At 44.0% G+C, this 25,576-nt stretch overlaps 1 protein-coding gene across 12 annotated transcripts in view; it reads right to left on the bottom strand.

Moving 5' to 3' along the window:
- Window positions 1-25,576, bottom strand: part of FAM118B (family with sequence similarity 118 member B) — a 139,782-nt gene that overhangs the window by 89,934 nt on the left and 24,272 nt on the right. The gene's annotated exons all lie outside the window — the stretch shown is intronic.

Raw genomic sequence — 25,576 nt, 5'->3', positions numbered from 1 at the left:
CTTTGGGAAATAGATGTACGAGTGCTGCCAACATTGCTGCAGAGGTAGAAGGGGATGGGGGGGGGGGGTTAAGCCTGTCACTGTTCAGACCATACAACACACACTGCATCAAATTGATCTGCGTGGCTGTCATCTCAGGAGGAAGCCTCTTCTAAAGATGATGCACAACAAAGCCCACAAACTGTTTGCTGAAGACAAGCAGACTAAGGACATGGATTACTGGAACCATGTCCTGTGGTCCGAGGAGACCACGATAAATGTATTTATGTTCAGATGGTGTCCAACCAGGTGAGGAGTACAAAGACAAGTATGTCTTGCCTACAGTCAAGCATGGTGGTGGGAGTGTCATGGTCTGGGTGCTGCATGAGTGCTGCCGGCACTGGGGAGCTACAGTTCATTGAGGGAACCACGAATGCAAACATGTACTGTGACATACTGAAGCAATGCATGATCCACTCCCTTCAGAGACTGTGTCAAAGGGAAGTATTCCAAGATGATAACAATCCCAAACACACCTCCAAGACAACCACTGTCTTGCTAAAGAAGCGGAGGGTAAAAGGTGATGGACTGGCCAAGCATGTCTCCAGACCTAACCCCTATTGAGCATCTGCGGGGCATCCTCAAACAGAAGGTGGAGGAGCGCAAGGTCTCTAACATCCACCAGCATAGAAGAGTGGAAGAGGATTCCAGTGGCAACCTGTGTCGCTCTGGTGAACTTCATGCCCAAGAGGGTTAAGGCAGTGCTGAAAAATAAAATGGTGGCCACACAAAATATTGACACTTCGGGCCCAATTTGAACATTTTCACTTAGGGGTGTACTCACTTTTGTTGCCAGCGGTTTAGGCATTAATGGCTGTGTGTTATTTTGAGGGGGCAGCAAATTTCTTCAGTGCTGTCCCAGGAAAAAAGTTATATTAAAATATTTACAAAAACGGGATGGGTGTACTCACTTTTGTGAGAGAGATATAATATATATTTTTATGACAGTGACACCCACTAGGAAAAAGCTTGTCCTGACACTCAACTAGGGCCCTCCTCTAGGATGCCCAACAATGTAGTATATGGCACAAAAGCCACAATACTGCACCAGGTGTTGTACAATGGCCAGGATTACTACAGGGTGCATCCAACGTAGAGCAAAACCATATATGTTGCTGTGTTAACCTGAAAGTCATTTTAGACTTTTACATTTGACATACCTAAATCCAACAGATCATTCACTTTAAATACTCATACTCTGACCACGGTGTCAGGGCTCAGCAGCCTTGATTATCGTGGTCAGTTTACAGGGGGAGGACAGAAACTGGCAGGATCAGCCAGGTATTTCAGGTGATACAGGGGGCCAAATTACACTGCACAAGCACTGTATAACCTTCTTAACCACTTCAGCTCCGGACCAATAAACACCTTAAGGACCAGAGGTCTTTTTCCAATTTCGCACTGCGCTGCTTTAACTGGTAATTGCGCGGTCATGCAATATTGCACCCAAACGAAATTTGCGTCCTTTTCTTCCCACAAATAGAGCTTTCTTTTGATGGTATTTGATTGCCTCTGCGTTTTTTTTTTTTGCGATATAAATGGAAAAAGTGCGAAAATTTTGAAAAAAAAAGATATTTTCTTCTTTTTGTTATAAGAAAAATCGAATAAACTACATTTTAGTCATACATTGAGGGCAAAATTTATTCAGCCACATGTCTTTAGTAAAAAAAATGTCAATAAGCGTATATTTTTTGGTTTGCGCAAAAGTTATAGCGTCTACAAACTAGAGTACATTTTCTGGAATTTACACAGCTTTTAATTTATGACTGCCCATCTCATTTCTTGAGGTGCTAAAATGGCAGGGCAGTACAAACCCCCCCAAATGACCCCATTTTGGAAAGTAGACACCCCAAGGAAATTGCTGATGGGTATGTTGAGCCCATTGAATATTTATTTTTTTTGTCCTAAGGGATTGAATAATGACAAAAAAAACAAAAAGTTGTCACTAAATGATATATTGCTCACATATGCCATGGTTATATGTGGAATTGCACCCCAAAATATATTCCGCTACTTCTCCCAAGTATGGGGATACCACATGTGTGGGACTTTTTGGGAGTCTAGTCGCGCACGGCACCCCGAAAACCAATCACCACCTTCAGGATTTCTAAGGGTGCAAATTTTTGATTTAACTCCTCACTACCTATCACAGTTTCGAAGGCCATAAAATGCCAAAATAGCACAAAACCCCCCAAAATGACCCCATTTTGGAAAGAAGACACCCCAAGCTATTTACTGAGAGGCATGTTGAGTCCATGGAATATTTTATATTTTGCCACAAGTTGCAGGAATATTACAAACTTTTTTTTTTTTTTTGCACTAAGTTGTCACTAAATGATATATTGCTCACACATGCTATGGGCATATGTGAAATGACACCCCAAAATACATTCGGCTGCTTCTCCCGAGTACGGGGATACCACATGTGTGGGACTTTTTGGGAGCCTAGCCACGTACGGGACCCCAAAATCCAAGCACCGCCTTCAGGATTTCCAAGGGCATACATTTTTTATTTTACTCCTCACAACCTATCACTACCTATCACAGTTTTGAAGGCCATAAAATGCCAAGATGGCACAAAACCCCCCCAAATGACCCCATTTTTTTTTGTCCCAAGGGATTGAATAATGACAAAAAATAAAAAAAAATTTTTTTTTTACAAAAAGTTGTCACTAAATTATATATTGCTCATACATGCCATGGTTATATGTGGAATTGCACCCCAAAATATTTTCCGCTACTTCTCCCGAGTATGGGGATACCACATGTGTGGGACTTTTTGGGAGTCTAGTCGCGCACGGCACCCCGAAAACCAATCACCACCTTCAGGATTTCTAAGGGTGCAAATTTTTGGTTTAACTCCTCACTACCTATCACAGTTTCGAAGGCCATAAAATGTCAAAATAGCACAAAACCCCCCAAAATGACCCCATTTTGGAAAGTAGACACCCCAAGCTATTTACTGAGAGGCATGTTGAGTCCATGGAATATTTTATATTTTGCCAAAAGTTGCGGGAATATTACAAACTTTTTTTTTTTTTGCACAAAGTTGTCACTAAATGATATATTGCTCACACATGCTATGGGCAGAAGTCAAATTACACCCCAAAATAAATTCTGCTGCTTCTCCCGAGTACGGGGATACCACATGTGGGGGACTTTTTGGGAGCCTAGCCACGTACGGGACCCCGAAAACCAAGCACTGCCTTCTGGATTTAAATATAAACTGCTACCAAAAAAACTGTTAGCGATCGCAGGGATCAGGCCTGACTCTGCGATCGCTGCAGTTATGCGTTTAGTGTTTTGTAAGTGACAGTGATCGATCGATACTGCACTTGGGTGGGCTGGGCAGAGGGGCAAAACGCAGGTGCTAGCAGGTATCTGGGCTGATCCCGCTAACAATGCGTTTTTTTGGAACCCTGAACTGCTGGGGACGCTAGTATAGATCTGATCAGATCAGATATTGATCTGTTCAGATTCTATACCACTACGGGAGGTGTATGCTTTGCGCGTGGGTGTTAGCGGTACTGGCACTAACCTAGCGCTGCCTGGGGCGACGCAGACCCTGACCCTAAAACCTAATTAATATCACCCGCCGGGTGATCAGGGGGTTAAACCTTTATTGGGTAATAAATGGTGGGTGCCCTGATGCTATAAAAAGCAAACTAACCAGAGTCACCCGTAACACTTATACGGTGATCAGTGGTGAAAGGGTTAACTAGGGGCAATCAGGGGGTTCAAATTTTTATTAGGTAGTATATGGGGGTCCCTGGCGCTATATAAAAACCTGACGGGGAACCTAAATAACTAACTGGCTAACCAGCGTCACCAGTGACACTTATACTGTGATCGCTGGTGAAAGGGTTAACTAGGGGCAATCAGGGGGTTAAAACCATTATTGGGTAGTATATCGGGGTACCTAGCGCTATAAAAACCTGGCGGTGAACCTAAAAAAATAACTAGCTACCTAGCGACAGTAGCGACACTGATGCAGCGATCAGAAAAATGATCGCTTAGTGACACTGGCAAAAGGGGGTGAAAGGGTTAACTAGGGGCAATCAGGATGTTAAAACCCTTATTGGGTAGTATATCGGGGTACCTAGCGATATAAAAACCTGGCGGTGAACCTAAAAAAATAACTAGCTACCTAGCGACAGTAGCGACACTGATGCAGCGATCAGAAAAATGATCGCTTAGTGACAGTGGCAAAAGGGGGTGAAAGGGTTAACTAGGGGCAATCAGGATGTTAAAACCATTATTGGGTAGTATATCGGGGTACCTAGCGATATAAAAACCTGGCGGTGAACCTAAAAAAATAACTAGCTACCTAGCGACACTACTGCAGCGATCAGAAAAATGATCGCTTAGTGACACTGGCAAAAGGGGGTGAAAGGGTTAACTCTAGGGGCAATCAGGGGGTTAAATCTTTATTGGGGGGTGATAGGGGGCTACCCTGGACCTAACACTAACTGCCCTGACAGTTTTTACTTTTACAACTGACACTGAATGCATTGATCAGTAAAGAAATGATCAATGCAATCAGTGACACTGTGACTGGGGGGGGGATCGGGGGGCGATCGGGGGGGGGGGGGGGGTTTGTGTACCTGTGTGTACCTATGTGTCAGTGTAGTGTTGGTGCACACTTACTATTAGTCTTCTCCTCGTAGTCCGGTCAAAAAGACCGCCCCGAGGAGAATGACATCACTTCCTCCTTCCTGTGTAAACAATACACAGTGGGAGGAAGTTCGTCATTGGCCAGGAGCGATCCAGAGGGGGTGGCCGAAAACCAACGGCCATCCCCTCATCACGGATCGCTGCTGGAGGGAAACGGACCGCCGTACCCAGCGGGAGGGGGTCCGATTGGACCCCCCACCCGCTGGAAGGCAGGCACGTAGATCTACGCGATTGTGCCTGCCTGTGCCATTCTGATGACGTATAATGGCAATACGGCGGTCCTTAAGTGGTTAAAAGAAAATGGGATAGAGAGATATTCCAGATTTTTTATTTTTTTTTGCATATATTTCTGATACTTAAATGATTCAGATCACACAACATTTTACCATTACACAAAGATAACCCAAGTAAATCCAAGATACAGTTTTTAAATTATTATTTCATTTATTAAGGGGAAAAAAGCTGTTCAAACCTGCCTGGCCCTATGTGAAAAAGTAACTGCCCCCTCCCATGATGAACTGTGATTAACCACAAATTTTTTGGAAAGCGGCATTAAATTTCACTTGCTACACCTAGGCCCGATTACTGCCAGACCTGTTGAATCAAGAAAAATCACATACATAGAAGCGGTCTGCCAAAATGAAGCACGCCAACAGACCCCAAAAAGCCAGACATGCCACAAACTAAAATTAGAAACAAAACATGTATCAGTTTAGGAAGGGTTTCAAAGCCATTTCTAAGGCTTTGCAACTCCAGTGAACCAGGGGGAGAGCCATTATCCACAAATGGGAGATAACTTGGAACAGTGGTGAACCTTCCCAGGAGTGACCAGCCTACAAAAATGACTCCAAGAGCCATGACAATGACTTATCCAGGAGGTCATAAAAGAACCCAGAACATCTAAAGAACTGCAGGCCCCACTTGCAAGATCAGTTGTCATGATTCAACAATAAGAAAGAGACTGGGCAAAAATGGCATCCATGGGAGAGTTCCAAGGCCAAAACCACTGCTGACCAAAAAGAAAAAACAAAAGGCTCATCTCATATTTACCAAAAAAAAAAAAATTCTCGAAAATCCAAGACTTTACAGCAAATTGTCTGTGGACTAATGAGACAAAAAATAAAATGTACTTTTTGGAAGGTGTGATTCCCATTACATCTGGCATAAAACGAATACAGCATTTCATAACAAGAACATTATACCAACAGTCGGACATGGTGGTGGTAGCGTGCTGGTCTGGGGCTGCTTTTCAGCTTCAGGACCTGGACGACTTACTATAATTGATGGAACCGTGAATTCTGAGCTCTACCAGAAAATTCTAAAGGAGAATGTCCGGCCATCAGTGCGTGACCTCAAGTTCAAATGCACTTGGGTTATGCAGCAGGACAATGATACGAAAACATAACAGCAAGTCCACCTCCAAATGGTTCAAACAAAGCAAAATTTAGATTTTGGGGTGGCATAGTCAAAGCCCGGACTTAAATCCAATTGAGATGCTGTATCATGACCTTTCACACGCTGTTCATTCTGGAAAACCCTCGAATGTGGCTGAATGAAAACAATTCTGTAAAGAAGAGTGGGCCAAAATTGCTCCACAGCAATACGAAAGACTCATTGGCAGTTATAGCAAACGCTTGATTGCAGTTGTTGCCACCAAGGGTGGAACAACTAGTTATAAGGTTTAGGGGGGCAATTACTTTTTCACATAAAGCCAGACAGCTTTTTGCCTTAATAAATTAATCATATAAAAACTGCATTTTTTATTTCCTCGGATTATCTTAATAAAATTTGTTTGATGATCTGAGTCATTTAAGTGTGACAAATATGGAAAAACAAAAATATTATAATATATATATATATATATATATATATATATATATATATATATATATATATATATATATAAAATATATATCAGAAAGGGGCCAAATACTTTTTCACACAAATTAGATTTTTATATATTTATATTAGGGCTGTTACTGATTAAAATGTTAGATTTTTTTTTTTTTTTTTTTATCGAATAATTTCAATTACAAATGCACATACAGATCCAACTACTTTTAGCTGATCTCCTTGCATTGCAACTCTGCATTAGTCAGTGGTAAATGTGGTATACACTATATTAGAGGTCGACCGATATAGCGGCCGATATTTGGCTTTTTTAATTAAATCGGCATCGGCCGATTGTGCTGTTAAAAAAGGCCGATGATATATTCAGCGCGACTTGCAAATAACTTCAGTAATAGAAGTCAGTGCAAGTTGCCTTGAGACTTGAGTGAAGCGACTTGTCTCCTCTCTGGGCAGTCTGCCAAGAGAAGATCAAAAAGATACAATGTTTACACTTGAATGAAGGAACTCAACTCAGGGTCCGTTCACACAGGGGCAACTCCGATCCGACTTCAGGTCGCCCCTAGTCGCCTCAGGTCGGACAACATTTAAAAAGCAATGTAAGTGAATGAGAGCCGTCTTAATGCACGCTACTGAAGACGCTCCGACTTCAGAAAAGGTTCCTGTACTACTTCAATCCGACTTGTAGGCAACTGGTACCCATTGATTTCAATGGAGGTCGCCTCCAAGTCGGATCTCCGTCTATACGGAGGCGACTCTGACATAATTATCAGCTCTCAAGAGGGCACTCCAAACCAAATTTATAAAAAAAAATTGGCGTGGGTTCCCCCTCCGAGAGCATACCAGGCCCTTGGGTCTGGTATGAATATTAAGGGGAACCCCCTACGCCGAAAAAACGGCATGGGGGTTCCCCCCAGATCCATACCAGACCCTTATACGAGCACGCTACCCGGCCGGCCAGGGAAGGGGGTGGGTTTTTTCATAAATTTGCCGTGGAGTTCTCTCTTGAGAGCTCATTCTCCGATTGGCCGCAGCAAAAGTCACCTGGCACGACAAAGTCGTGTTGTAAGTCGCCCCAAGTCGTGTTCAGGTCGTGTCCAAGTTGCCTCCAAAAGTCGTGTTGAAAGTCGTGTTGCCCCTGTGTGAACGGACCCTCAGTGTGCAGAGTTCTCAGTTTAACCATATAAAGACAATCTTTTTTGACCCTTGATGCTTACAAATAAAAATCCTGTATTTTCTGCTAGAAATTCACTTGGAACCCCCAAAAACTTATATATATATTTTTAGCAGAGATCTTAGGGAATAAAATAGCGGTTGTTGCAATATTTTATGTCACGCGGTATTTGCGCAGCGGTCTTTCAAACTCATTTTTTTGGGGAAAAAATACGCAGATTAAAAAAAAAAAAAAAAAAAAAAAAAAAACATTAAAAGGTAGCCCATTTTTTTTCATCCAAAAGTTTTGATTACCTGTTTTTGTTTAATATACATTTCATTCTAAATTATACATACACGTGAACTGTTTGGATGTTTGTTTTGTTTAATAAACGTCCGAAATTTTCTGTATCACTAAGACCCCTTTCACACCACACCACCGATAGCGTGGGCGGTAAAAAGCCGCCATTTTTAGCGGCGTTTTACCGCCGGATTTGCGGCGCATTTCGGGCGCTAGCGGGGTGCTTTTACCCCCCGCTAGCGGCCGCGAAAGGGTTAAACCCGCTGGCAATATGCCACCATAGCCGGCAGTATTACAGCGCTGCCCCATTGATTTCAATAGGGAGCAGCGGTGGATGAGCAGTAAACACACCACTCCTTCACCGCTCCAAAGAAGCTGCTGGCAGGACTTTTTTCTGATGTCCTGCCAGCGCACCGCTGTAGTGTGAAAGCCCTCGGGCTTTCACACTACACACAATGGTGCAGCTTCTTTATGGCGTTTTGCAAGCGCTATTTCTAACGCTATAGTGCCTGCAAAAACGCCCTGGTGTGAAAGGGGTCTTAAGGCTGCTTTCACACTGGAGCGAGCAGGCGTTGACGGTAAAACGCTGCCAGTTTTAGCGGCGCTTTACCGTAATTTTAGCGGGGGAATTATAATTCAGCTAGCGGCCCAGGAAGGGGTTAAATGTGCCTGTGAAGCGCCGCTGCCAAATCGCATTGCAGGTGCTTCGGCAGCGGTGCCCATTCATTTCAATGGGCAGGAGTGGTGGAGGAGCGGTATACACCACTCGAAAGATGCTGCTTGCAGGACTTTTTTTTTTTCAATGAGGACATTGAAGCATGGGGATAAGGATGAGGACACTGAACATTGAAGCTCGGGGATAGGGATGAGGACACTGAACATTGAAGCACGGGGATAAGGATGAGGACACTGAACATTGAAGCACGGGGATAGGGATGAGGACACTGAACATTGAAGCACGGGGATAGGGATGAGGACACTAAACATTGAAGCACGGGGATAGGGATGAGGACACTGAACATTGAAGCCCGGGGATAGGGATGAGGACACTGAACATTGAAGCCCGGGGATAGGGATGAGGACACTGAACATTGAAGCCCGGGGATAGGGATGAGGACACTGAACATTGAAGCACGAGGATAAGGATGAGGACACTGAACATTGAAGCCCGGGGATAGGGATGAGGACACTGAACATTGAAGCACGTGGATAAGGATGAGGACACTGAACATTGAAGCCCGGGGATAAGGATGAGGACACTGAACATTGAAGCCCGGGGATAAGGATGAGGACACTGAACATTGAAGCCCGGGGATAAGGATGAGGACACTGAACATTGAAGCCCGGGGATAAGGATGAGGACACTGAACATTGAAGCACGTGGATAAGGATGAGGACACTGAACATTGAAGCCCGGGGATAAGGATGAGGACACTGAACATTGAAGCCCGGGGATAAGGATGAGGACACTGAACATTGAAGCCTGGGGATAAGGATGAGGACACTGAACATTGAAGCACGTGGATAAGGATGAGGATACTGAACATTGAAGCACGTAGCTCAGGATAGGCACTGCAAGTCCCAGCAATGCAGAACCTAACACCGCACGTAGCTCAGCATGGTTGGTAAAAAATGATACTAGGTAACAAGGGAAGTATTAGTGTTGTAACGCACGGCCCAGTGTTTGTGTTGTCTGTAACATCACTTCCGTAACATTATGTGATGGTTTCGCTGAACTGTATTGCCAAAACTATGTTGGAATGCACGGCGCGAGTGTTTGGAACGCTTTGCGCAGTACGCAATTTCTGGCGGCAACGTCACTTCCGTAGCATTCTGTGATAGGCAGCAAAATATGACACTACACCGGTGGAGAGGCGAGTACCGATCAAAAGAATTTATCAATCAAAAATAAATAAAAGATTAATCGTTATATATATAAAAAAAATAAAAATTTACATACATACATACATACATACATACATACATACAAAATTGTAGAGGTAAGATGCACTGAACGATCCTTGAAGTGCAAGCAATCTAGTCCTTCCCACGGACAGATATATAGAAACAACAATGCAGATTGCTGCACAAAATTCCTTTATTTACAAAAAAGGATTACATCAGATAGAAATATCAAAAAGTACCAGGTACAACTGGCAGTCGACGTTTCGGGCTATGAAGCTAGCGCTCTGTCTCACAATCTCATGTCTACAACTGGTAACACTTCACATAACATTTATCAGAATCACAGACTACTTAATCACAGTAATAAAATCAGCTGGAATCAATTAAGCCACATTTAACTCTATATTTCTTAAAGCGGGAGTCCACCGGGACTCCGCGTTTTTTTTTTTTTTTTTTTTTTTAAAGCCAGCAGCTACAAATACTGCAGCTGCTGACTTTTAAAATAGTGACACTTACCTGTCCAGCACGCCCGCGATGTCGGCACCCGAAGCCGATCTCTAGATCGTCTGTAAGGTGCTGCCGCCGCCATCTTGGGTATGGGAATCAGGAAATGGAGCCTTTCGGCTTCATTTCCCAGTTCCCTACTGCGCATGCGCGAATCGCGCTGCGCAATAAGGACGGTCCCCGCTGCCTCTGGGATCTGTGTGTTTCCCAGCAGGCAGCAGGGCACTTGCGGAAAGGGGCGGGCACTTGCGGAAAGGGGCGTAATCTACGCCCCTTTCCGCAGAGAGCTATCCCGGAAGTGGGTGCAGAATACCTGTACTGTACAGGTATCTGCACCCCCCTCCCCCCTGAAAGGTGCCAATTGTGGTGCCGGAGGGGGGGAGGGTTCCGATGAGCGGAGGTCCACTTTAGGGTGGACCTCGGCTTTAATCCTACTATCAGTTACTTTCAAGTGGTATCGGAGCCATTTTATAGGTCATGGGTACATCTAATTTCTCACTACATAAAAAAAGAATACATTATTAATCAAATGCTCGATCACAATCATAAATCAGTAAAATAACCCTTACAAACCACTTAGACCTACAGGCAAGCCTAGATTAAGGCTTACCTGTAGGTCCAAGAAATATCTCCTAAACCTACACGGTTTAGAAGATATTTACCCCAAGACAGCCAACGTAGACAGTGGCGTGCAGGCGCACTGGGCAGGCCGCAGATATGCCGTGAGTGTTGGCTCCCGTGCACATGTGCGGGAGTGACGTCATCGCGGCTCCGGCGAATCACAGCGCCAGAGCAGCGAGACCTGGAAGTCGCAAAGAGGAAGACGGAGGACCGCTTTGGGGGCTTCGTTCTCAGGTAAGTTATTCATAATGAGCTAGCATGCTATGCATACTAGCTCATTATGCCTTTGCCTTACAGGGTGTGTTTTTTTTGTTTGTTTTTTGCGCCTTTACTTCCTCTTTAACCGCCATAAATATCAGCACCATCCCAACATATACTAGTTCTTCATTTTGACTTGCACTCATTAAAGAAACAGGCACAGGTCAAAATCAGTGTTTAACGCTTTCAGCTGAAGCGTGTCCAAACGATCGACCCAATAAACTTCTCTTTTTTTTTTTTTTTTATTAATGTTTATTGAAGAAAAGAAGCATGTACAATAACATAATAGACAATACGTAAACTCGTGCATGGGACAGTTATATCACATTATCAGCAGCCATGGTTCAAAACAAAATACCGCCCACGAGGGTCTAGTTAATAGAGGCAGCATATGAACTGGAACCATCGACAGGATTTCAAAGGCACATGGCCAGGTGATCGATACGAATCACTGCCGCTGGAACCATCCAGCCTCTGCGGTAATAAGAATACACCCTTCTCTTCCATTATGAAAGAGAAAACACAATTGACAGATATAGAGAAAAAGAAAAGAAAAGGAAGAAAGGAAGAAAAGGGCATGAAATAAAGAACACAGAGAAGTGTGGGGGATGTGAAGGTGGGGGGAGGAGGGGGGGGGGGGATGCAGGTCTGCCTCTGATATCAGCCCCAAAATTACCTTAAAAACCTTAAGTGTTATGCTTACATCACAGTGGTTGAGACATTATATCTGCATAGCTAGAGGAGTATTTAAAGGCAACCCAACAGGCCCAAATTTTTGTTGCCAGCTCAGATTTGCCACGGAGGGAGAGAGTCAGGTCCTCCATGTAGTAAGTGGTATCCACGTTGAGTAACCAACGTCGGAGCGTAGGGATCTTCCTCAGTTTCCAAAATTGTGGAATGAGGGTTTTTGCGGCATTAAGGAGGTGGGGTGTAATTGATCTTTTATAAGGGCCTGTTGGCTTCCCCGTGTAGTGGAACAAAACATACCATGGGTCATTAGGAACCTCCCATCCCTGGATCTCTTTAATCCAATATAGAATCGTTAGCCAGAATGGACGGATCCTCGGGCAGTACCACCAAATATGAGCATGAGTAGCCTCCTCTCCGCACTCCCGCCAACACAGTGGTGAGGTCAGGGGGAAAAACCTATGCAATACCACAGGCGTGTAGTGCCATCTGGTTAAAAGCTTATACGCCATGTCCGACGTTTTAGATGATCCGGAGGAGGTATGTGCCAGGGCCAGGATTTGTGACTTTTGGGACAGCAAAAGTTCCATTTGTAAATCCCGTTCCCAGTTGCGTAGGAATGTGGGAGTATTAGTAGAAGTGAGGGACAGCAGAGCTTGATAAAAGTACGAAATTGGCTTCTCAGTTGGGTCAGTGTCGGCAAATGCGGTTTCCAAAGGCGTAAGCTCCGCCAAGGAGCGTAAGGGTTTTGGGAGCGAACGAACAAAGGCCAATAATTGGTGATGTTTCCAGCGGTCCATATATGATATGGGAGATGCACCCATGATGGTAGAGAGCGGCAAAACGCCAGAGGGGAAGGCGACTTGATGCAGGTAGATGTTATTGCCCAGCTGCCATGGATGAGTTTCAGGGTCCATATTACCAGGTGGAAAGAAATTGTGTCCTATCAAGGGCATCAGGGGGGAATTATACGACCAACCATGTGTCTTACACATAGAGTCCCATACCATCAATGATGATTGCGTTAGCGGTGACGTAGTAGGCAAGAGAGTCCGGAATTTCCTTGGGATCCACAGTGTGGAGAGTTCAGTGCCACAGAGGTCTGCCTCTAGGTTAACCCATAGTTTAGTCTCTTTGCAATATTTCCAGTCAGAGAGCCTAGTCAACACAATGGATCGATAATAAAGCTTAAAATCCGGCACTGCTAAGCCACCCTTACACTTAGGGCGGGTGAGGAGAGACCTAGGGAGCCTGGGTCTTTTCCTATTCCATATGTATCTATATACCATAGAAGTCAATATCGTAAAAAAAACAACCGGTATCCCAAAGGGGACCATCTGAAGCATAAAGAGCACCCTGGGCAGCATCTTGACCAACCCGATTCTGCCCAACCAAGAATGTCGCAGCTGGGACCATTTCTGGATATCTGACCTAAGTGTGTTAAGCAGGGGTATAAAGTTAGCGCGGAATAGGGACGACAGGGAGGGCGTGAGTTGAATACCTAGATATTTCATGGAGCTCAACTGCCAAGTAAAGGGGTAGTTCCGCTTCAGGTGAGACACCTGTCGGGCGGGGACAGAGATGTTTAACAGTTCCGATTTGGACATATTGATTTTAAAATTTGAAACCGAGCCATAGGCCACAAACTCAGACATAAGATTGGGGAGGGTGATCAGCGGTTGTTGTACATAAAACAATATATCATCAGCGTATGCTGCGTATTTGTGTTCCGTTTTGCCTATTGATATACCATGTATGCTCGGGTTGCGCCTGATGAGGGAGAGGAATGGTTCTAGGGAGATCGCGAACAAAATTGGCGAGAGTGGGCATCCCTGGCGGGTACCATTGTATAAGGTGAAGGGGTCACTAAGGGTGCCATTAATTCGTATTTGAGCAGTGGGACGGTGGTATAAGGCCGATATTTTAGAGCGCAAAGAGGGGCCAATTCCTAGATGCGCCAGCGTTGCCATAAGATATTCCCAGGCCACCCTGTCAAACGCCTTCTCAGCATCTGTGGAGAGTAACAGGGTGGGCTGGGAAGTCCGCCGTACATACGCCATCAGGGAAAGTGTGCGAAGAGAGTTATCCCGCGCCTCCCTCCCCGGGATGAACCCCATTGTGGTATCAAGGGGAGCAGCCTGTTCGCTATGGCTTTAGCATAAATTTTTGCGTCAATGTTCAGTAGCGAGATAGGGCGGTAGCTCGCACAGTCACTGGGGTCTTTGCCCGCCTTGGGTAGAACAGTGATGTGGGCATGAGTGGTTTCCGGGCGAAGGTCACCGCCGGCCGAGGTCACGTTAGCATAGTTGGTCAAGTAAGGGAGCAGTATGTCAGCGTACGCTCGATAATAAGTCACCGTGAGGCCATCAGGTCCCGGGGGCCTTGCCACAGGCCATGCCCTTCATGGCACCCATGAGCTCCGTCGATGTAAACTCACTCTCCAAGGAGGCCAAGACCTCCGCAGGGAGCGTGGGGAGGGCGGCACGGGCCAGATAGTCCCAGATAAGGCGCCCCCTTGTGTCTCCATCCCGGACGTCCTGGTGCACCTGATACAGGCATTGATAAAAGTCTCTAAACGTCTTGGCTATTTGGGGGGTATCAAACACCAGGTCTCCCGAGGGGGTCTTAACCTTAGCAATGAACGCCGCGTTCTTACGCTGTCGCACCGAGTTGGCCAATAACCTGCTGGGTTTATCCCCCCACTCATAAAACCGTTGAGCCACTAACCGAGAGCGTCGCTTTTGGTCCAAATGAAGGAGGAACTTCAGGGTCTCCCGCTTCTCAGTCAGGGTGTGGAAAAGGGCCGGGGTCTGATTCAGTTTGTGTTGGCGTTCCAAGCCAGCGATTTCACGCAGCAAGGTAGATTGTTGTAGCATGCGCTCCCTCTTTTTCCTGGATCCCAATTCCATAAACTTACCCCTAATATACACCTTATGGGCCTCCCATAACACTCCCGGGGAAACGTCAGGGCTTACGTTAGTCCTAAAGTAAAACTCTAAATCGTCCCCCATCACCTTTTTGTCCGCCTCCTCGGCTATCAGGTCTTCATTCAACTTCCAATTAGTGGATTTCAGAGGTATGGACTCTACTTTGATAGTTAACGAGATAGGTGCGTGATCTGACAGGGGAGAGGAGTCAATGCTTGACTTCACTATGAGCGGAAGGTGTTGATGATCAATGAAACACAGATCAATTCTGGAATACGTTTGGTGTACAGAAGATTAGTAGGTAAAGTCCCTTTCCCGCGGGTGAGCGATTCTCCAGACATCCATCAACTGTAGGTCATGGAGTCGTGAGCGTATAAACTTCAATCCTCTGCCGGATAAAGAGGAGCCACCCCTAGAGGTGTCCAAAGTAGGTTCCAGCGGAACATTAAAGTCGTCCGCTAGTAGGATACATCCACGGGCAAAACTCCGCAAGGAGTTGTGTGGAGGCAAGAAAACCTGCTTGATTCTTGTTAGGGGAATACAAGGTAGCTAGGGTACACGGCATGCTGCCCAGGGTGCCCCGGAGAAACAGAAAGCGTCCCGCGGGATCGTTCAGCATAGCGTCAAACGTGAACGCGGTTCCCCTACGAAACCCAACGGCCACACCCTTTGCTTTGGAAATGTCGGAAAGGCTGTAGTACCACGTGGGGTACTTCGGGGAGTGTAGTCTGACTAGGGTCGTATGTGTGAGGTGGGTCTCCTGGAGGAAGACCACGTCCCCCCGCAAACGATCCAGCTCTCTATATAAATTGTGTCGCTTCCCCGGGGCATGGAGGCCCCTTACGTTAAAAGATACAAGGTTCACCGTGGCCATGAGGTCTCTGGAGGAGGAACCGCGAACACCAACATATAACCAGTACAGTATAGAGGCGGACCACCGCTAAATGGGGTGGAGAGGGCAGGGGAGGGTGTAGGAAGGAGCCAAGGAAGGGGGGGAGGGAGAAGAAAAGAAGAAGGAAAAGGAACAGAAAGAGAAAAGACCACATAGTAGTGGGAAAAACAAAAAATACCAGAAAAAATGCTGTCTGACAACAGCTAGTGTTGCACGCATAATCATGCTGTGCGAGAGCGGGCTACAAGCCCTCCACAGGGCCCCCGCGCCCCCCACCCCAGAAGGGGCAAGGGCACCAGGGCCCGCGCCGGGCAGCCCCCGCTCAAAAAAGGGGGAGACGGGACTCAGGCAACTGGGCACAAACCCCACCATAGGGGTCTGAAGCACAGCCCAGTGGCCCGGTGCCGACACCACAGCAGATAACTCACATCATCCAATATGTATAACAGTAGAACGCCTGTATAATAGAATACGGAACTAGGGCGGTAAAGCAGGCAAGGGGAAACCGCAATCCACCCAAGCTTAAGAAACAAGGGGAGAGAAAATAAAAAATAAAACAGTAAATAAAACATATGCACAACAAAGTCAGAGGACCCAGAACGAAAAGATAGCAATGTCCACCCTCGGGTAGGGGCCCCCAGGGAGGCACAAAGGTGTAGTCGGCACAGCAATCAACATCCTACCCTTGACCTAGCTAGGTCCAGCAGCCACCAGAGACGGTCCTTGGCTACGTACAATCAGGGTAGGGAAGACAGCACACCTTCAGTAGGGTGGTAAACCTTGCGATTGCAGCCCATAATCCAGTGCGGGAAAGCCAGCGGCAGGGCATTTCGTCGTTTCAAGGGCGGTGATCCTGGGCAGAGGAGCGACGGGCACGACCCACTTTCTGCCATCCCTGGTCGGCCCCATTGGGTAAAGGCGGGATGCCATCCTGCCAGCCAGGTAGCTCTGGGATATTAAATAAAAAAAAGAGTCCTGCGCAAATAATACCACAAAAAATGAATAATGTATATAAATGTGAAAAAAACAAGAGTCAATGAAAATATTTCAAAATAAACACACCAATAGTGTAAGTGTGTAGTGAAAAAACACTGGAGGAAGAACAGGACCAAATGTTCCAAAAGATCAGGCTCCCAGAACTCTCACCTCAGAGATGGAATAATAAGGCAAAAGAAAATAATTCCAATGGACTTCTCCTTCACTTCTCTGTGCACAATCATCAAATGGTATAAACTTCTACCACTAGAGGGCCGATTCAACCTCTTATGAGTAATGCTGCAGCATATGTATCCTCGTGGTGTGAAACTTAAAGAAAACACAGAGGGGAAGGGGGAAGGGAGAGAGAAAGGGGACTCCAATAGTGTAGTGGTTTCCAAAACTGAATAAATTTATTTAAGAGAAAGCAAATGGACTCTCACATTTAAAAAGAAAATATCAAACAGAAAGAGATCTGGCGTATACAGCCAGTCTTACGCTTGTTCCGGTATTCCTACGGCCACTCCCTACGCGTTACGTCACCACGTGACTTCTTCATGGGGATGACGCTAGACTGTTCGTAATATGCTTATATACGAGAAAACCGGAAACGATCGGACCGGAAACGTCCGAACGACCATTTTGAAAGAGGTAAAAAACGTCCGAACGACCATTTTGAAAGAGGTAAAAACAATCATGTTGGCCGGATGTAGAAACTCCGCCATCTTGCTCCTCCAAAATGATGAAAGGGAAGTGTATGTACACCACCATTTTAGACCGGAAATGATTCTTCGGCCATTTTAATACAATATGGTGTACAGAGAAATATACATTCTCCCTTTAAAGAGTAAAATAGATCCGAACAAAATATAGAATCCGAACGAAATGTAAATACTAAAGATAAAAAATAAAGCCTAAAAATTGAAAAATAGTATATATCTAACAATTTATGTTAAGATCATCAAAAATTATATATAAAAACCGCAATAGACATGAATGTATAAATATCATGATATACAAATAAGAATATATAAACAATGTGGATAAGGAATAAAATATCCTAGCGATTTAAAATATTACGTCACTATATAGAAAATGTATATATAATATAAATAGCGACAATAGATAAAATATATAAAAATATTAAAATATATGTAAAAATAGTAGATATAGTGAAATATAACTCAAACTGTTCACCAAATAAAATGCCAAAAAAAAAATTGATAATGATGGCATACCGGAAATAGAGCAAGACTTTACATGAAATATCCTATCATAATAATACTACAAGAGAATAAAATGTATTAGATTAGATCGGATCGGATTAGAAGAAACTGTAGCAAAATTGAGGATTATCTAGAACAAGCTGATTTAATTGCTACCAGATTCAAAGAAAAAGGATATGAGGACGCCTTTATAAGAAAAGAAATTGAACATGTTAAAAGTATGGATAGGTTCAAGATGCTTGAAAACAACAGTAAGGACAAAAATAAATGTAATTCAGAAGTCCCTTCGATTATATTGGATAATAATGTACAACACAAAGAAATCTCCCGTTTGTTAAGTCGACATTGGCACATATTGAAGAAAGATAAAGATTTGGGCAATCTCTTGCCGCAAAAACCTAATATTATTTTTAAAAGGGCTCCCACGTTGAGAGATATCATAGCTAAATCCGTGGTTGATCCACCCCCTAAAAGAGATTTTACTTTTTTTTACTGGAAAAGGCTTTTATCCTTGCAAGAATTGCTTCACATGTCGACATGCCAAGAAATTTCAAAATAAAAGATCTGATTTTACTAGTACTATTACCGGAGAAACACATACGATACGTGACTTTATTGGATGCCATACAGAAGGCGTGGTATATTGTTTACAATGTAGTTGTAAATTACAATACATTGGAAGAACAAAAAGAGCACTTAAAGTAAGACTAAAAGAACACATACAGAATATTATAAAGGGCTTTCCACAACACAGTGTCTCCAGACATTTTGATCAAGTTCACAATAGGGACCCTTCCCATTTAGAATTTTGGGGTATTGAAAGATTTAATTCTTCATGGAGGGGTAGCCATAAAATTAGAACCATCAGTCAGAAGGAATCTAGGTGGATTTTTACTATGAGATCTTTTTATCCTGATGGTTTAAATGTTGATTTTGATCTTAACTGTTTGTTAAACAATTTTTAATTTTATGCATTATACTGTATACATTTTATTCTCTTGTAGTATTATTATGATAGGATATTTCATGTAAAGTCTTGCTCTATTTCCGGTATGCCATCATTATCAATTTTTTTTTTTTTGGCATTTTATTTGGTGAACAGTTTGAGTTATATTTCACTATATCTACTATTTTTACATATATTTTAATATTTTTATATATTTTATCTATTGTCGCTATTTATATTATATATACATTTTCTATATAGTGACGTAATATTTTAAATCGCTAGGATATTTTATTCCTTATCCACATTGTTTATATATATTCTTATTTGTATATCATGATATTTATACATTCATGTCTATTGCGGTTTTTATATATAATTTTTGATGATCTTAACATAAATTGTTAGATATATACTATTTTTCAATTTTTAGGCTTTATTTTTTATCTTTAGTATTTACATTTCGTTCGGATTCTATATTTTGTTCGGATCTATTTTACTCTTTAAAGGGAGAATGTATATTTCTCTGTACACCATATTGTATTAAAATGGCCGAAGAATCATTTCCGGTCTAAAATGGTGGTGTACATACACTTCCCTTTCATCATTTTGGAGGAGCAAGATGGCGGAGTTTCTACATCCGGCCAACATGATTGTTTTTACCTCTTTCAAAATGGTCGTTCGGACGTTTTTTACCTCTTTCAAAATGGTCGTTCGGACGTTTCCGGTCCGATCGTTTCCGGTTTTCTCGTATATAAGCATATTACGAACGGTCTAGCGTCATCCCCATGAAGAAGTCACGTGGTGACGTAACGCGTAGGGAGTGGCCGTAGGAATACCGGAACAAGCGTAAGACTGGCTGTATACGCCAGATCTCTTTCTGTTTGATATTTTCTTTTTAAATGTGAGAGTCCATTTGCTTTCTCTTAAATAAATTTATTCAGTTTTGGAAACCACTACACTATTGGAGTCCCCTTTCTCTCTCCCTTCCCCCTTCCCCTCTGTGTTTTCTTTAAGTTTCACACCACGAGGATACATATGCTGCAGCATTACTCATAAGAGGTTGAATCGGCCCTCTAGTGGTAGAAGTTTATACCATTTGATGATTGTGCACAGAGAAGTGAAGGAGAAGTCCATTGGAATTATTTTCTTTTGCCTTATTATTCCATCTCTGAGGTGAGAGTTCTGGGAGCCTGATCTTTTGGAACATTTGGTCCTGTTCTTCCTCCAGTGTTTTTTCACTACACACTTACACTATTGGTGTGTTTATTTTGAAATATTTTCATTGACTCTTGTTTTTTTCCCATTTATATACATTATTCATTTTTTGTGGTATTATTTGCGCAGGACTCTTTTTTATTTATTCTAGTGATAGTTTGTGTTTACTATTTTGTCCCGCTGCATTTTTTGTTTTATTTAGCAGCACTTGCACTTTTGTTATTCCACAGATTGTTACATTATACTTTGTTATATATTTTATTTTGATGCACGTAGATCCATTTCACGTTTAGCACATAGTGGCGCGAGGGTCCATTTTACACAGCTCTGGGATATTCACATTCAGATCGTTGCAGAATCTGGGCAGGTCTTCTGGGAAGCAAAGTATCGCGGTTCTGCCATCCTGAGAAGCAATCAGGGCCGCAGGAAAGCCCCACTTATATTTAATGGACGCCGCAGTTCCGTGAGGGGACGCAGGGCTCTGCGTCTATCCAAAGTCTCCCTCGCCAAATCGGGAAAGAAGGATAACATCGCCCCATCAAAGTCGAATGGCGTGGCGCCCCTAGCCTTCTGCATGATCAGCTCCTTCTCGGGATAATGGTGGACCCGGCATATGACGTCACGTGGGATGTCCGTGGTGAGGTTGCAGGGTCGAAGAGCTCTATGCACACGGTCAATCTTTAAGGGGGCATCCGCCGCTCGGCCGAGGAGGCTGTTAAAAATGCCTCTGACGGACGGTAAAAGGTCATCATCCCCAGTTGCTTCAGGGAGACCCCGAATCCGAACGTTATTGCGTCTGTTGCGATTCTCTTGGTCTTCGAGCTTGTAAACGGTCGTTCGATGAGCAATTGCAAGTTGACGGGTAGTCGCCTGCAAAGTCCTAATAGCGTTCGCATGTCGATCCAGACGTTGTTCAGATTCTTCGACCCGCAGCAATACTTGAGACAGGTCCGCTCGGACCGCGGAGACCTCCTTCTTAATGACCCGCTCCAAGTTCAGCAGCATAGAGGCCAGATCAGAGGTGGTAGGCATGCCGCTCACCTTCGTCGCCGCACCAGCAGAACTAGGCAGGTCCTCCTCGTCGCCCGAGTCCACAGAAGATTCAGGTGAGCGCGGTCTCCGTTCCGGCCTATCGCGGGAGGCGGGGTCTACTCCACCGCGCGGCGAGCGGCCTAGGACGTCCTGTCCCTCCGCATCTTCAGGTTCCACGGAAAGGAACCGCTTAATCGATCCCGTGGATGCACCTTTCTTGGGCAGGGACTTGCCCGTTCGCCGGCCCATCGTCAGGCGAGAAGGATGTGAGACAATCCGTGTATTTTAGGCTATTTTAGTGGTGTCGGCCCCGGAGCTCACAGAGCACACGTCCGCTCTATTGCATCGCCAGGCCACGCCCCCTTCTCGTTTTTTTTAAAAATCAATTTCCTGTCTCCTCCTGGTCTATTTGCGAATACTCCATCAATAACCATATATCTTAATCGAGATACAGTGTGTTTTTTCTCCAAGAAATGCCTCGATAATGGTAATTTATCATGAATAGAGAACTTGTGTCTTGCAATCCTGTCTTTTACTTTTTGAGTTGTTTCCCCTACATAAATCAATCCACATGGACATTTAACGATATATACAACGTAGGATGACTGACAGGTAAAATGATCTTTAACCACTTGCCGCCCGCCCTATAGGGAATTGACGGTGGCAAAGTGGTTTCATAATCCTGACCGGACGTCATATGACGTGATCAGGATTATGAGCCGCTGCGCGCCCCCGGGGGCGCGCATCGCGGCGATCGTTGTTGCGGGGTGTCAGTCTGACACCCGGCAACTACGATCTCGGTAAAGAGTCTGACGGAGACTCTTTCCCATGTGATCAGCCGTGTCCAATCACGGCTGATCACAGTGTAAATGGGAAGAGCCGGTGATCGGCTTTCCCTCACTCGCGTCTGTCAGACGCGAGTAGAGGAGAGCCGATCGGCTGCTCCTCTGACAGGGGGGGGTCTGTGCTGATCGATTATCAGCACAGCCCCCCCGAGGATGCCCACACTGGACCACCAGGGACGCCACTAGACCACCAGGGAAAAGGTAATAAAGGCCATAATCCTCCCTAGACCACCAGGGATGCCAGTCAGCACAATGGGTGCCAATCAGTGCCCACAATGGGCATCACTGATTGGCATGCATTATTGTTTGGCACTGATTGGCATCCATTACTATAACACCGATGCCGCCTATGAGTGCCCACCTGTGCCGCCTGAGTGCCCACCTGTGCCGCCTATCCATGCCCACCTGTGCCGCCTATCCATGCCCACCTGTGCCGCCTATCCATGCCCACCTGTGCCGCCTATCCATGCCGCCCATCCGTGCCAGCTATCAGTGGCAATTTGTGCCGCCCATCAGTGCCGCCCATCAGTGCCGCCCATCAGTGCCACATTGGTGCCCATCAGTGCCGCCTTATCAGTGCCCATCAGTGTAGCCCCATCAGTGCCCATCAGTGAAGGAGAAAACGTACTTATTTACAAAGTTTTGAAACTGAAACAAAAAAAACGTTTTTTTTCAAAATTTTCGGTATTTTTTTATTTGTAGCGCAAAAAATAAAAACCGTAGAGGTGATCAAATACCACCAAAAGAAAGCTCTATTTGTGGGAAAAAAATGATAAAAATTTCATTTGGGTACAGTGTAGCATGACCGCGCAATTGTCATTCAAAGTGCGACAGCGCTGAAAGCTCAAAATTGGTCTGGGCAGGAAGGTGTTTAAGTGCCCTGTATTGAAGTGGTTAATATTGATGTTGTATCCTTTATGTGGATGGCAAAAGCTTTTTCCCTTAATCATACTTGTTCACCGAGTACAAGACAGACAAGGGAAAAATCCAAAATTAGGAGGACCTAAAAATGTTACACGAGGAACAGGAGTCCTATATTTAGAGGTCGACCGATATATCGGCCGATATTTGCCGTTTTTTTAATTAATCGGCATCGGCTGATTGTGCTGATAAAAAAGGCCCTTTTTAGAACTACAGCGTGACTTGGAAATTACTTCTGTAATAGAAGTCAGTGTAAGTTACCTGAGTCGTCATAGAAACAACTTGTCTCCTCTCTGGGCAGTCTGCCAAGAAAAAGAGCAAAAAGATACAATGTTTACACTTGAATGAATGAACTCATCTCTGTGTGTAGAGTTCTCAGTTTAACCATTTAAAGACTAAATCTTTTCTGACACTTGTTGCATACAAGTAAAGTCCTGTATTTTCTGCCAGAAAATCATTTAGACCCCCCAAAAATTATATTATATTATAATATATATATATATATATATATATATATATATATATATATATATATATATATATATATATATATATATATATATATATATATATATATATATATATATATATATATATATATATATATATATTTATTTTTATTTTTTTTTTTTTTTTTATTTTTTTTATCAGAGATCCTAGGGAATAAAATAGCGGTTGTTGTAATATTTTATGTCACACGGCATTTGCACAGAGGTCTTTCAAAATGCATTTTTTGGGGGAAAAAAAAAAATAAAACTACACGATTTAAAAAAAAATAAAAAATTTAAAAAACAGTAAAGTTAGCCCATTTATTTTTTTCGTCCAAAAGTTTTGACTACCTGTTTTTATTTAATATATCGTTTTTTTTTTGTTTTTTTTTTATCTAAATCATACATACAAGTAAACTGATTGAAGGTTTGTTTTGTTTAATAAATGTTTAAATGTAAGAAATTTTCTGCATCACTTATGAAGGCCGCTTTCACACTGGAGCGGGCAGGCATTGATGGTAAAACTCTGCAAGTTTTAGCGGCTCTTTACTATCATTATAGCGGTGCTATTTGGCTGCTAGTGGGGCACATATAACCCAGCTAGCAGCCGAGGAAGAGGTTAAATGCGCCCGTGAAGCACCGCTGCCAAATCGCATTGCATGCACTTCGGCAGTGGTGCCCATTCATATCAATGGGCAGGAGTGGTGGAGGAGCGGTATACACCACTCCAAACGTGCTGCTTGCAGGAGTTTTTTTTAAGATCCTGCCAGCACATCGCCTCAGTGTGAAAGCACTCTGTCTTTCACACAGACTGCAGGGGAGCCATTTTGCAGGCACTTTACAGTCGCTATTTTTAGCCCAAAAGCGCCTGAAAAACGCCCCAGTGGGAAAGGTCTCTGTTAGATTTCATGAGATCAAGGGGGATTAAAGGAAAAAAAATAAAAAAAAATAAAAAAAATAATAATAATAATTCGGCCTAACATAGCCCATAAAAAAAAAAAAATAATAAAATCGGCATCATATATCGGCCGCCATGATTTCCAAATATCGGCATCAGCCAGAGAAAAACCCATATCGGTCGACCTCTACCTATATTAATCTGATGATTTCACCAATCTAACACGTAACAATCTCCCTCTACGATAAAAGTGTAGTGGAGGCTGATTGAATCCCTAATGTATTTAATTAAATGCAAACAGCGCAAGTACCCGAGTCTGACAAAGCTGCACGATTCTGGCTAAAATGAGAATCACGATTTTTTTTTGTTTAGAAGATAGATCAAGGTTCTCTCACGACGTAACATCTTTCACATAAAAAAAAATAAAAAATTGTGCTAACTTTACTGTTTCATTTTTAGTTATTAAAGTGTATTTTTTCCCAAAAAATTGCATTTGAAAGACCGCTGCCATTTTATTCCCTAGGTCTCTGCTAAAAAAAAAAATATACAATTATATATATATATATATATATAACAAGTAATCTAGCAAAAAAAAATATTTATTTTAACTTAAGAAATGTCAGAAAAAGGATTTAGACTTTAAAAGCGGAATTCCACCCTGGAGTGGAAGTTCCGATCATCGTAACCCTCCCCACCCTCCGGTGTCACAATTGGCACCTTTCAGGGGGAAGGGGGGGGGTGCAGATACCTGTAGAATACAGGTATCTGCACCCACTTCCGGGAATAGCTAGCCGCAGATGCGGCCCCCCCCACCCCCCCCCCGTTGTGTTCTGGGAACCACACAGTTCCCAGGACACAGCAGGGGCCAGTGGAGACGTGCAGCGCGACTCGCGCATGCGCAGTAGGGAACCAGGCAGTGAAGCTGCAACGCTTCACTTCTGAATTCCCTGACCGAGGATGGCGGCTGGGGCAGCCGAGAAATGAGCGATTGCTTGTATTTTTTTTTTCAGGTGGCCATCCTCTTTAACCACTTGCCGACCGCCGCACGACGATATACGTCGGCAGAATGGCACGGGCAGGCATATGGGCGTATATATAAGTCCCTGCCTGCCCGCGGGTGGGGGGCCCGATCGGGCCCCCCCCCGGTGCCTGCGGCGGTCGGCATTTCTTCGAGAGCGACCTGGGATGAGGGGGCGGCCATTCATTCATGGCCACCCCC

This window comes from Lithobates pipiens, unplaced genomic scaffold, assembly GCF_037356315.1.
Source record: "Lithobates pipiens isolate NorthernLeopardFrog02 unplaced genomic scaffold, aLitPip1_a1.2 Scaffold_27, whole genome shotgun sequence".
Lineage (NCBI taxonomy): Eukaryota > Metazoa > Chordata > Amphibia > Anura > Ranidae > Lithobates > Lithobates pipiens.
Note: the sequence above shows the minus strand (reverse complement) of the source record. Positions and strands in the feature narration are given on the sequence as shown.